The sequence below is a fragment of the Triticum aestivum genome, chromosome 6A (genome assembly GCF_018294505.1).
Source record: "Triticum aestivum cultivar Chinese Spring chromosome 6A, IWGSC CS RefSeq v2.1, whole genome shotgun sequence".
Taxonomy (NCBI): Eukaryota; Viridiplantae; Streptophyta; class Magnoliopsida; order Poales; family Poaceae; genus Triticum; species Triticum aestivum.
This window is the reverse complement of record NC_057809.1, coordinates 596,455,700-596,467,636: the sequence shown is the minus strand read 5'-3', so window position 1 is coordinate 596,467,636 and position 11,937 is coordinate 596,455,700.

The window sequence follows — 11,937 nt, the reverse complement described above, 5'->3', positions numbered from 1 at the left end:
CCGCTATTGGTTATTGACCGGAGATATGTCTCGGTCATGTCTACATAGTTCTCGAACCCGTAGGGTCCGCACGCTTAAAGTTCAATGATGGTTATATTATGAGTTTATGTGTTTTGATGTACCGCAGGAGTTCGGAGTCCCAGATGAGATCGGGGACATGACGAGGAGTCTCGAAATGGTCGAGACGTAAAGATTGATATATTGGATGACTATATTTGGACACCGGAAAGGTTCCAAGTGATTCGGGTATTTTTGGGAGTACCGGGGAGTTACGGGAATTCGTATTGGGCCTTAATGGGCCATACGGGAAAGGAGAGAAAGGCCTCAAAGGGTGGCCGCATCCCTCCCCATGGGCTGGTCCGAATTGGACTAGAGAGGGGGGGGGGGGCGCCCCCTTCCTTCCTTCCTTCTCCTTTTCCGTTCCCTTTCCTTCTCTCCTACTCCTACTACTTGGAAGGGATCCTGATTCCACTAGGAAAGGGGGAATCCTACTCCCGGTGGGAGTAGGACTCCCCTAGGGCGCGCCATAGAGAGGGCCGGACCCTCCCCTCCTCCACTCCTTTATATACGTGGCCAGGGGGCACCCCATAGACACAACAATTGATCTCTTGATCTCTTATGTCACAGCCCCAGATCAGCCCTTGTTTGTTTTTGCTTTAGCATCCATGCAACATGTTTAAATTTTATGAAATTTGAAATGGGGTTGACCAAGCCCTAGCACCAAAGCATTGCAAATAGGTTCAACTTCAAAATATTTTCAAAGAACCCAAATTGGTTTGCAAAAATGTTCATGATTACTGGAAAAGGGTGAAAACCATATCCGGAGATGATGGATATTTTTCCAAGACATTTTTTGGATTTTTGATTAAACCATATTGTATTTGAATTGGGGCATTTAAATACTGTTAATATTTTTAAATGCTCCAACAATTCTGAAAATAGTTGAGGGCCTCTGTAATAATTCAGTTAATGTCCACAATTATTCTCAGGATTTATAAAAAATGATTTAGTGTCTAAAACTAAATCAAAACAAACTACAGAAAATAGAAATAGAAAAGAGGAAATAAAAGAAAGGGAGAGAAGGCCACCAGGCCACCTACCTAACTTACCTGGCGCCCACCTACCTGGCCCAGCACGGCCCAGCCCATCTCCACTCCCCCTGTCGTCTTCCTCCTCGCCAGAAGGACCGAGGCGTGGCGCGCGCCCGAGAGGCCTCGGCCACCTCCTGCTTCCCCTGGCCACCTCCTACTTCCTCCTCGACGCCCCGGTGACGCCACGCGCCTCTCCGACCCCCTCTCACCTCTCCCTCACTCGCTGCACCCTCTCTCCCTCCCCTGACTCCCTTCCCCGAGCTCACCCGAGAGTCGCCGTCGCCGCCGTTCGCCATAGCCGCAGCCACCAGCCCTCCCTCGCCCTTCCGCCAGTTCCAGAAGCTCCACCGCTGACCTCTACACCGTCCCCGCCAAGCCACACGAGCGGACGCGCCCTGCAGCGGCTTCCCCGACCTCTTCTTCAAGCTTCGGCCGCCGAGATCGCCGGCGACCGTGTGCCCTCCCTGACGCCTCCCCGAGCTCCCCGAGGCCACCGTCGCAACCCCTGTGAGCCTCCGGTCGATTCCCCTCTTCTCCCCGCGTTGATTTCGCGCCCTAGCCACAGATGCACATAGCCGAGTTGTGCTCGCCGCCGGCGAAGTCGTCACCATGGCTTGAGCAAGCCCAGCTTGCCCCTGAGCATGTCATCGCGCTCGCGCTGCTCCCAGGAGCCGATCTAGCCCACCCGTTCGTCTCACCGTGCACCACAACGCCGATTCCAAGCACACCCGAACTCCGGCCGCCGCCTTGGAGCTCGCCGTCGTCAGCTCCGGCCACCATAGGTCCGGCCACCACCACCGTTCGACGCGTGCCACTGCGTGCGTTTGAATGCAACTAACCGCGCTCGAAATGATGCCCTGAGGGCGATTTCCGAAGCCCGCCGCCGCATCTGGCCTCGCCGGCGTCATGTCGCCGGTGGGGTTGACCCACTTGACCACGGCGGAACCCCCCTGGGTCGATAACAGGTGGGGCCAGCCCCTGTCAATTAGTTTAGGTGTTAGATTAGTTAACACTAATTAATTTAGTTAATTATTTAAGCCACTGACATGTGGGCCTAGCCCCGCTGACATTTTCGTTAGTATTAGTTTAACCCTAATCAACCCGGTTAACCAACTGAGTCACTGACACGCGGGTCCCACAGGTCAGATTTGACCTGGACAACGCCGTTGACTTGCTGACGTCACTGTGAAGTCATGCTGACGCAGTAATAGGTTTTCTGGATTTAATATTATTCAGGAAATTCAGAAAATGATTTAAAACTTCAAAAATTCATAGAAATTCAACCGTAACTCCAAATCAAATAATTTATATATGAAAAATTATCAGAAAAATTCAAGGAATCCATCTGTACCATTTTCATGCATGTTTGAACAATGTTTGTCCTCTGTTTTGGACAAAACAAATAAAGGGCATTTAAATAATCACATATGGAGTTTGAATTTGAATCTTGTATTCAAACCAACCCCATCTAACTTGTTGCTAGATGCATTAGCCCAAAACACATTCACTTTGCCATGTCATGATCATGCATCATATTGTGCATTGCATTGATTGTGTTCCCTTTTGTGTTGCCGGTATTTGTCCCCTCTCGATAGACGTGATACCGATGACGTGATCGTTGACACTGATGAAGACTCAATGCTATCTTCAGAAGTGCCAGGCAAGCAAAACCCCCTTGTTCATTCCGATACAATCCTACTCTCTCGCTCCTGCTCTCTTTTACTGCATTAGGACAACACCGATTCATCTGTTACTTGCTGCGGTAGCTGAACCCCTTTATCCTTTGCATGACCTGTCATTGCCACAGTAAATAGATGAAACCCACTAGCATGAGTAGGAGTTGTTTGAGCCCTGTTGTGCCTACTCATTCTTGCTTGTTTGTCATGCCTGCTACTGCTTAGAGTTGAATCAGGTCTGATTCATCGGGGATGAATCAGAGGCGTGTGAACATGTCCTACTGTGTGTGAGCTAAGTGTGTGAACACGTTTTGGTAAAGGTAGCGGTGAGAGGCCATGTAGGAGTACATGGTGGGTTGTCTCATTGCAGCCGTCCTCAGGAACTGAGTTCTGTGTTTGTGATCCATGATTCAGCTACTACCATACATTGGGCCCTGAAATATGACCCCGCTCGACTTCTTATTCACCCTAGTCCTCTGTCCAGGAGTTGCAAGTAGTTTCTGGTGTTTGTAGCTTACTGGAGGCCGTGGAAAGCGCTGACCGTAGGGGTGGGCTGTGATGCGGTAGGTACGTGGCACGGTGTACCGGATGCCCGTTTGGTATCTCGGGAACCCTGTTCACATCGTTTGGGGCTGTGAGCGAAACTCCGGCTGGATCTCCTCATGGATGGAACCCGAATAGGCGATAAACCTGGACTAGAGACTTGAGTGTTTAGGTAGGTCGTGGTCTACACCCACGTCGGCTTTCGCTTGAAGTCTGCCGAGCACATGTCGTGTGCAGACGCTAAGTGGTGGAAACATGTATGAAGAAGTACACCCCTGCAGGGTTAACATCATCTATTCGAATAGCCGTGTCCGCGGAAAAGGACTTCTGGGTTGCTTATATCAGTTCATAGACAAGTGAAAGTGGATACTCTAAAATACGCAAGATAAGCGTGAGTACTATGGATGGCGTTCTCGTAGGGAGACGGGAGCGGTTCCATAGTGGTGTATTGGTTGGTGAATATGTGGACTCGTGTGCGCCTCCTCAAAAGAGTTGCTTGCAGTCGTAGTTTAGGATAGCCACCGAGTCAAAGCTGGCTTGCTGCGGTTAAACTCCACCATCCCCTTTGTTGATAATGATGCATATGTAGTTAGTTCTGATGTAAGTCTTGCTGGGTACATTTGTACTCACGTTTGCCTATTTTATGTTTTTGCAGAGAGACTTCAGTCTCACTAGTAGTTCCACGTGGACTTCGACGTTTAGCTTGTTACCTCAGCTACGATCTTGTGCCCTCGGCAGGATTTGGTAGAAAGTCAGGCTTCTCAGCCTTTTTCATTTATAGATGTCTGCACCCAGACATGATAGCTTCCGCTTGTGTTTTGAATTGTATGCTCTGAATGTTGGGTCATGAGACCCATGTTTGTAATATCTCGCTCCTCGGAGCCTATTGAATAAACTACTTGAGTCGTAGAGTCATTTTGTGATGCCATGTTGTATTGCACATATCGAGCATATTGTGTGTATGTTATTGAAATGCTTGGTATGTGTGGGATCTGACTATCTAGTTGTTTATCTTTAGTAGCCTCTCTTACCGGGAAATGTCTCCTAGTGTTTCCACCGAGCCATGGTAGCTTGCTACTGCTCCGGAACACTTAGGCTGGCCGGCATGTGTCCTTCTTCGTTCCTGTGTCTGTCCCTTCGGGGAAATGTCACGCGATGAATACCGGAGTCCTGTTAGCCCGCTATAGCCTGGTTCACCGGAGTCCTGCTAGCCCGGTGCTACAGCCTGGATTCACTCGCTGATGACCGATACGTTCGATGCTGGGTCATGGATGCCTGTCCCTGTAAGTCTGTGCCACTTTGGGTTTGCGACTAGCCATGTCAGCCCAGGCTCCTTATCATACGGATGCTAGCGACAGTATCATATACGTGTGCCAAAAGGCGCAAACGGTCCCGAGCAAAGGTAAGGCGACACCCGCGGGAATACCGTGCGTGAGGCCGCTAAGTGATATGAGGTGTTACCTGCTAGATCGATGTGGCATTGAGTCGGGGTCCTGACAGTGTTGGTATCAGAGCTTGACTGCATGTAGGATTACCAAGCCAAACTGGTCGAAGTTGAGTCTAGAAATTCTTTAGTTATGTAAGGGAATTGATTGTGGGATGGAACGTAGGTCTCTTTTTACTCCTTATACCTTATGCCTTCTGATCTGAGTCATCTTATCTTTCCTGCGGGGTTAAGGAACTAGACTTTCTCTTCTTTCTATTAGGATCACGTGTTACTAATCCGTAGACTTATAGATTGTTGGACTTAAGCCTCGTTTCAGTTCCTATCACTTCCGTATGTTGATTGTTGATCTCGAAACCTTGATATGGTGCTTCTGAGTGGTTATGCCACCAATTTTGTGAATGTCTCAAATCTTTTTTGAGCATTTACAGCCGTTATGCTGTCCAAGTCATCCCAGGTCTCTAAACAGTCTGATGCATTTGCAAATCCTTTCCTTCCGTCTCCGATGTCCCTTTTGGTCGGAATAAGCACACTAATCGGTAGGTTGAGGTACTTTGTTGCCTCGGCGTAGATGTTGGAGCTATTATTATGACCTTAGGTGTTTAGGAAGTCACCTAGCAATTTAGCAATGCGTTTGTATCCCCAGTGTGATGATTCTGGCCATTATTTTTGAAAGCATCCCGTGATGTTATTAGTTAGTAGGCATTCTATTTCTGGGTTTTGAACCCGAGACTCACTCTACTTACTTCATGTTGATAGTGTTTGCTAGTTCCTTTAGGATATTAGTAACCTTTGCGATAGTCCTCGAGGTCCGTGGTATATCGTTCTTCCAAATACCATGAACCATTCTTGGCAGGAGTTCTTTTGAACCAAAAGATCACAATTAGAGTACTCTTGAGGAGTTCTCCATTCATAAATCGTGACTCTGCCAGTTCTACCTTTCTGCATGGGTTATCCGGAAGAAATATGTTGAACTTGGTTCGACATACTAATCTATGCATCCACAACTCAGAAAATTATATGTTCCTTTGAGTTGTTCTCTTTAGTTGCATTCTGACCCTCGTCTATCAATTGATAGTCAAGAGTATGCGTGCGTTCGTTTATCGATGCCTATTACTCTTGTGGTCCGTCAAGCCATTCTATCGCAGAATGACTAGGAGAAACAAACTCCAGTACCTCTTCCATATCGAGGATTGGGTCAAAGAAGTTGTGCTCCGCAGATCAAATTGCTAATCCAGCTTTTGTTCTGTTCTACCTTGGAGTATTACCATCTTTATATCGGGATTGTTATAGGAATTGCACACCATCCTATGAACTCTTGGTACAGTGATACTTCTTGCCATCATTAGTCATTCCTCGGTCTTCGTGTTGATGCAACCGGAATACCGACAAATGAATTGTGATGTGTGAAATCAATACGCCTAGCAACCTCGTTGCTGGGTAGTTAAAGGACAATAATTTCATTCTTAGTGTGTTGGTTTTTGAATCATCCTTCTAAGATTGATAGTGCTACCTAGTCCTTATTCCTAGTGCAGTTTTCAATCAATGAGTTAGGATAGTGTCAATCCTTGCTTGTTTGATTATATCGTCTTGCCCTGAACAGCAAGATTGTTCTCAAGCTTAGTAACATACCGGTGGTTCGTGATTTTCCGAAGATCTTCTCGGAAGTATTACCAGGTTGTCACCTGACCGCTATGTTGAGCTCGTGATCAAGTTGGTTTTCTTATAAACCACCATTTCTCCAAGAATCTGTGTTGGATATCCCTGAGCTAGTTGGTTAAGCTAGACAACAACTTGGAGAATTGGAAGATAAAAGCTTGCCTAACTTAGTTCGTTCCAAAGGGATATTCTTGTGTAGTGTGTGCTGAAGAAAGATGATATCTTCATCGATTGGTCCCTGTGATCAGTTATTGGACCTATTGCCTTATAAAAACTTTGATTTGGGTGTGGGCTATCCTCAAATCAAGTCAGAACCAACGATGTTCGTAATGTTGTCTTATTCGTGGGTTTTTCCTCGAGCATACACCATTATATTCTTTGGTCTGACCAATGCTATCACCGTGTCCACTTAGCTATGGAATTCCTTTTAAAAGGAAACCCGGATGAATTGTTGTTGATCCCATTGACAACATCCTTGTCTTCTCCATAATTTTGCTGAACATTAAGCTAGTGTTGGAAAACTTTTGAAAGCATTTTCCTCATGCTAGCTCATGGGGTATGTGTTTGATGAAAGGAGTGACTTCCTCTTATACACGTGCATTTGGTGAAAGTTGCCGCCGTGAATCTGAGAAAGTTAGTTTTGCTTCCTCTGGAATCATCCCAAATCAGTCATGCATACGTGCGAAGTATTCTGTGGTTCGGAGACTTGCAACCTCCATTCTATATGTGTCCCTAGCACACCAAGCCACTGATTGATTTGTTCAAGGAAAAGGAGTTGATGTGCTAATCCTAGGTCATGCACAAGACTTCGACATCCTCGATGATGGTTCCCAACCTGAACTCGATAGTGTTTTATTATAAGACTACTACGTGGTCATGCTTGTCTGGGACAGCGTGTTCACATGTATGTAGCAGAACCAGCTCATGTTTTGGAGCTTGCTATCGTAGTTCATTTCCCGAGAATCTCGCAACGTCATTTCGTCGATTTGTGTTGCAAACTTTCGTTTTTCTTCCTAGACTCGATGAGTCTGGAATATCCTGACACCAACCAGATCTGAATCTCAGGCAGATGTGATGGTTGGAACATTTCCCAAGAACTATAATATTGGTCTCTCGATAACCGGTAAGGTGGATGTCGTGGCCAACACACCCATCCGGTAGACCTATTATTATAGTATCTTGTTTGAGGAATTTGGCCACCTCCCCATAAGGATCTCGTAGGACTTATTCTAGTAGTTGTTCCTTATGGATTTTTGTGCTCCCGAAGTCCGACCTTTTTACTTGATGTTCTAGATATCAAACCATATCTATGGGTGGATTACGCTAGCACATCAAGGAGAACATTAGAAGCGGAGTGCTAAATGTCTCTCGGTCGATCATCCAGATTTCGTTCCCTTGGCCTCGCTAAGGTGAAATCTGAGAAGGTGTTATCTTCCTTTGCGTCTGCATCATCCATCATTAGCCATCATGGTACTATGTTGTGTTGCCAGGATCCTTGACACGGATGTTGGTAAAACCTTGATGATTGTGGAAATGCTCAAGTTCTTGAGAGCACGCACAAGCGCTACGTGTTATCATCAGCACTAACTGGGATTCCTCTCAGTTTCCTCGGCAATGCTATGACCTTTCAGACAGTGAATTCACTCCCTATTGTTGGGTTCTTCCCCAGTTACCAGAATCATTCCCAGCATTTGCATTTTGTTCCCAGCTTGCACCGCCAATGTGTCATTCTACCATGGGTCTCTTCCATTTCCGGTGATAAGCAAATTCATCCATTACGTTGTCTTCAACAAGGTAATCCACATCATCCAAGTTTGAGTATGCCATTCTACCGAACCCCTCTAAATGATCGATTATGATTTGACTTAAGCTGGTATAAAGAGTTTCAATGATCTCTGAATCAAAGGTAATTCTTTTTGCCACTTAAGGGGAGATATCTACGAGTCACGGTTCCGAAGGTGTCTCGTTGTGGTATCATGGCAACTCAACTCCTCGCTACGTTAACAACCGATTACCACCTTCTTAAGCGTGAAATTGTTGTCTAGCTAGTGAACCTTCGTCATCTGCCTCACTCCATTCTTATGGATGTGTGCTTCGTCTCTCAGCTCGAGAGATGTTGCTATGTCTCATTCCGTGAGTTAATCCTGAGTTGTTCGACCTTCGAGAAGAATGATTCTTTTTAGGGTTTTTCCTTTCCTCTCGTTGTCATGTTAGTTGGAGTTCTCAAGGCAAGACTTCGAGACAATGATGGTGAACGAATCAACGTTCAATTGAAGTGCAACCTGGATCGTGAAGATTGTACTAGTTTGCGTTCCCCCTTCACCTTACCCTACGCTTGAATCTCGGGACGAGATTTTTGTTTAGTGGGGGTGAGCTGTCACAGCCCCAGATCAGCCCTTGTTTGTTTTTGCTTTAGCATCCATGCAACATGTTTAAATTTTATGAAATTTGAAATGGGGATGACCAAGCCCTAGCACCAAAGCATTGCAAATAGGTTCAACTTCAAAATATTTTCAAAGAACCCAAATTGGTTTGCAAAAATGTTCATGATTACTGGAAAAGGGTGAAAACCATATCCAGAGATGATGGATATTTTTCCAAGACATTTTTGGATTTTTGATTAAACCATATTGTATTTGAATTGGGGCATTTAAATACTGTTAATATTTTTAAATGCTCCAACAATTCTGAAAATAGTTGAGGGCCTCTGTAATAATTCAGTTAATGTCCACAATTATTCTCAGGATTTATAAAAAATGATTTAGTGTCTAAAACTAAATCAAAACAAACTACAGAAAATAGAAATAGAAAAGAGGAAATAAAAGAAAGGGAGAGAAGGCCACCAGGCCACCTACCTAACTTACCTGGCGCCCACTTACCTGGCCCAGCACGGCCCAGCCCATCTCCACTCCCCCTGTCGTCTTCCTCCTCGCCAGAAGGACCGAGGCGTGGCGCGCGCCCGAGAGGCCTCGGCCACCTCCTGCTTCCCCTGGCCACCTCCTGCTTCCTCCTCGACGCCCCGGTGACGCCACGCGCCTCTCCGACCCCCTCTCACCTCTCCCTCACTCGCTGCACCCTCTCTCCCTCCCCTGACTCCCTTCCCCGAGCTCACCCGAGAGTCGCCGTCGCCGCCGTTCGCCATAGCCGCAGCCACCAGCCCTCCCTCGCCCTTCCGCCAGTTCCAGAAGCTCCGCCGCTGACCTCTACACCGTCCCCGCCAAGCCACACGAGCGGACGCGCCCTGCAGCGGCTTCCCCGACCTCTTCTTCAAGCTTCGGCCGCCGAGATCGCCGGCGACCGTGTGCCCTCCCTGACGCCTCCCCGAGCTCCCCGAGGCCACCGTCGCAACCCCTGTGAGCCTCCGGTCGATTCCCCTCTTCTCCCCGCGTCGATTTCGCGCCCTAGCCACAGATGCACATAGCCGAGTTGTGCTCGCCGCCGGCGAAGTCGTCACCATGGCTTGAGCAAGCCCAGCTTGCCCCTGAGCATGTCATCGCGCTCGCGCTGCTCCCAGGAGCCGATCTAGCCCACCCGTTCGTCTCACCGTGCACCACAACGCCGATTCCAAGCACACCCGAACTCCGGCCGCCGCCTTGGAGCTCGCCGTCGTCGGCTCCGGCCACCATAGGTCCGGCCACCACCACCGTTCGACGCGTGCCACTGCGTGCGTTTGAATGCAACTAACCGCGCTCGAAATGATGCCCTGAGGGCGATTTCCGAAGCCCGCCGCCGCATCTGGCCTCGCCGGCGTCATGTCGCCGGTGGGGTTGACCCACTTGACCACGGCGGAACCCCCCCTGGGTCGATGACAGGTGGGGCCAGCCCCTGTTAATTAGTTTAGGTGTTAGATTAGTTAACACTAATTAATTTAGTTAATTATTTAAGCCACTGACATGTGGGCCCAGCCCCGCTGACATTTTCGTTAGTATTAGTTTAACCCTAATCAACCCGGTTAACCAACTGAGTCACTGACACGCGGGTCCCACAGGTCAGATTTGACCTGGACAACGCCGTTGACTTGCTGACGTCACTGTGAAGTCATGCTGACGCAGTAATAGGTTTTCTGGATTTAATATTATTCAGGAAATTCAGAAAATGATTTAAAACTTCAAAAATTCATAGAAATTCAACCGTAACTCCAAATCAAATAATTTATATATGAAAAATTATCAGAAAAATTCAAGGAATCCATCTGTACCATTTTCATGCATGTTTGAACAATGTTTGTCCTCTGTTTTGGACAAAACAAATAAAGGGCATTTAAATAATCACATATGGAGTTTGAATTTGAATCTTGTATTCAAACCAACCCCATCTAACTTGTTGCTAGATGCATTAGCCCAAAACACATTCACTTTGCCATGTCATGATCATGCATCATATTGTGCATTGCATTGATTGTGTTCCCTTTTGTGTTGCCGGTATTTGTCCCCTCTCGATAGACGTGATACCGATGATGTGATCGTTGACACTGATGAAGACTCAATGCTATCTTCAGAAGTGCCAGGCAAGCAAAACCCCCTTGTTCATTCCGATACAATCCTACTCTCTCGCTCCTGCTCTCTTTTACTGCATTAGGACAACAACGATTCAACTGTTACTTGCTGCGGTAGCTGAACCCCTTTATCCTCTGCATGACCTGTCATTGCCACAGTAAATAGATGAAACCCACTAGCATGAGTAGGAGTTGTTTGAGCCCTGTTGTGCCTACTCATTCATGCTTGTTTGTCATGCCTGCTACTGCTTAGAGTTGAGTCAGGTCTGATTCATCGGGGATGAATCAGAGGTGTGTGAACATGTCCTACTGTGTGTGAGCTAAGTGTGTGAATACGATTTGGTAAAGGTAGCGGTGAGAGGCCATGTAGGAGTACATGGTGGGTTGTCTCATTGAAGCCGTCCTCAGGAACTGAGTTCTGTGTTTGTGATCCATGATTCAGCTACTACCATACATTGGGCCCTGAAATATGACCCCGCTCGACTTCTTATTCACCCTAGTCCTCTGTCCAGGAGTTGCAAGTAGTTTCTGGTGTTTGTAGCTTACTGGAGGCCGTGGACAGCGCTGACCGTAGGGGTGGGCTGTGATGCGGTAGGCACGTGGCACGGTGTACCGGATGCCCGTTTGGTATCTCGGGAACCCTGTTCACATCGTTTGGGGCTGTGAGCGAAACTCCGGCCGGATCTCCTCATGGATGGAACCCGAATAGGCGATAAACCTGGACTAGAGACTTGAGTGTTTAGGTAGGTCGTGGTCTACACCCACGTCGGCTTTCGCTTGAAGTCTGCCGAGCACATGTCGTGTGCAGACGCTAAGTGGTGGAAACATGTATGAAGAAGTACACCCCTGCAGGGTTAACATCATCTATTCGAATAGCCGTGTCCGCGGAAAAGGACTTCTGGGTTGCTTATATCAGTTCATAGACAAGTGAAAGTGGATACTCTAAAATACGCAAGATAAGCGTGAGTGCTATGGATGGCGTTCTCGTAGGGAGACGGGAGCGGATCCATAGTGGTGTATTGATATGGT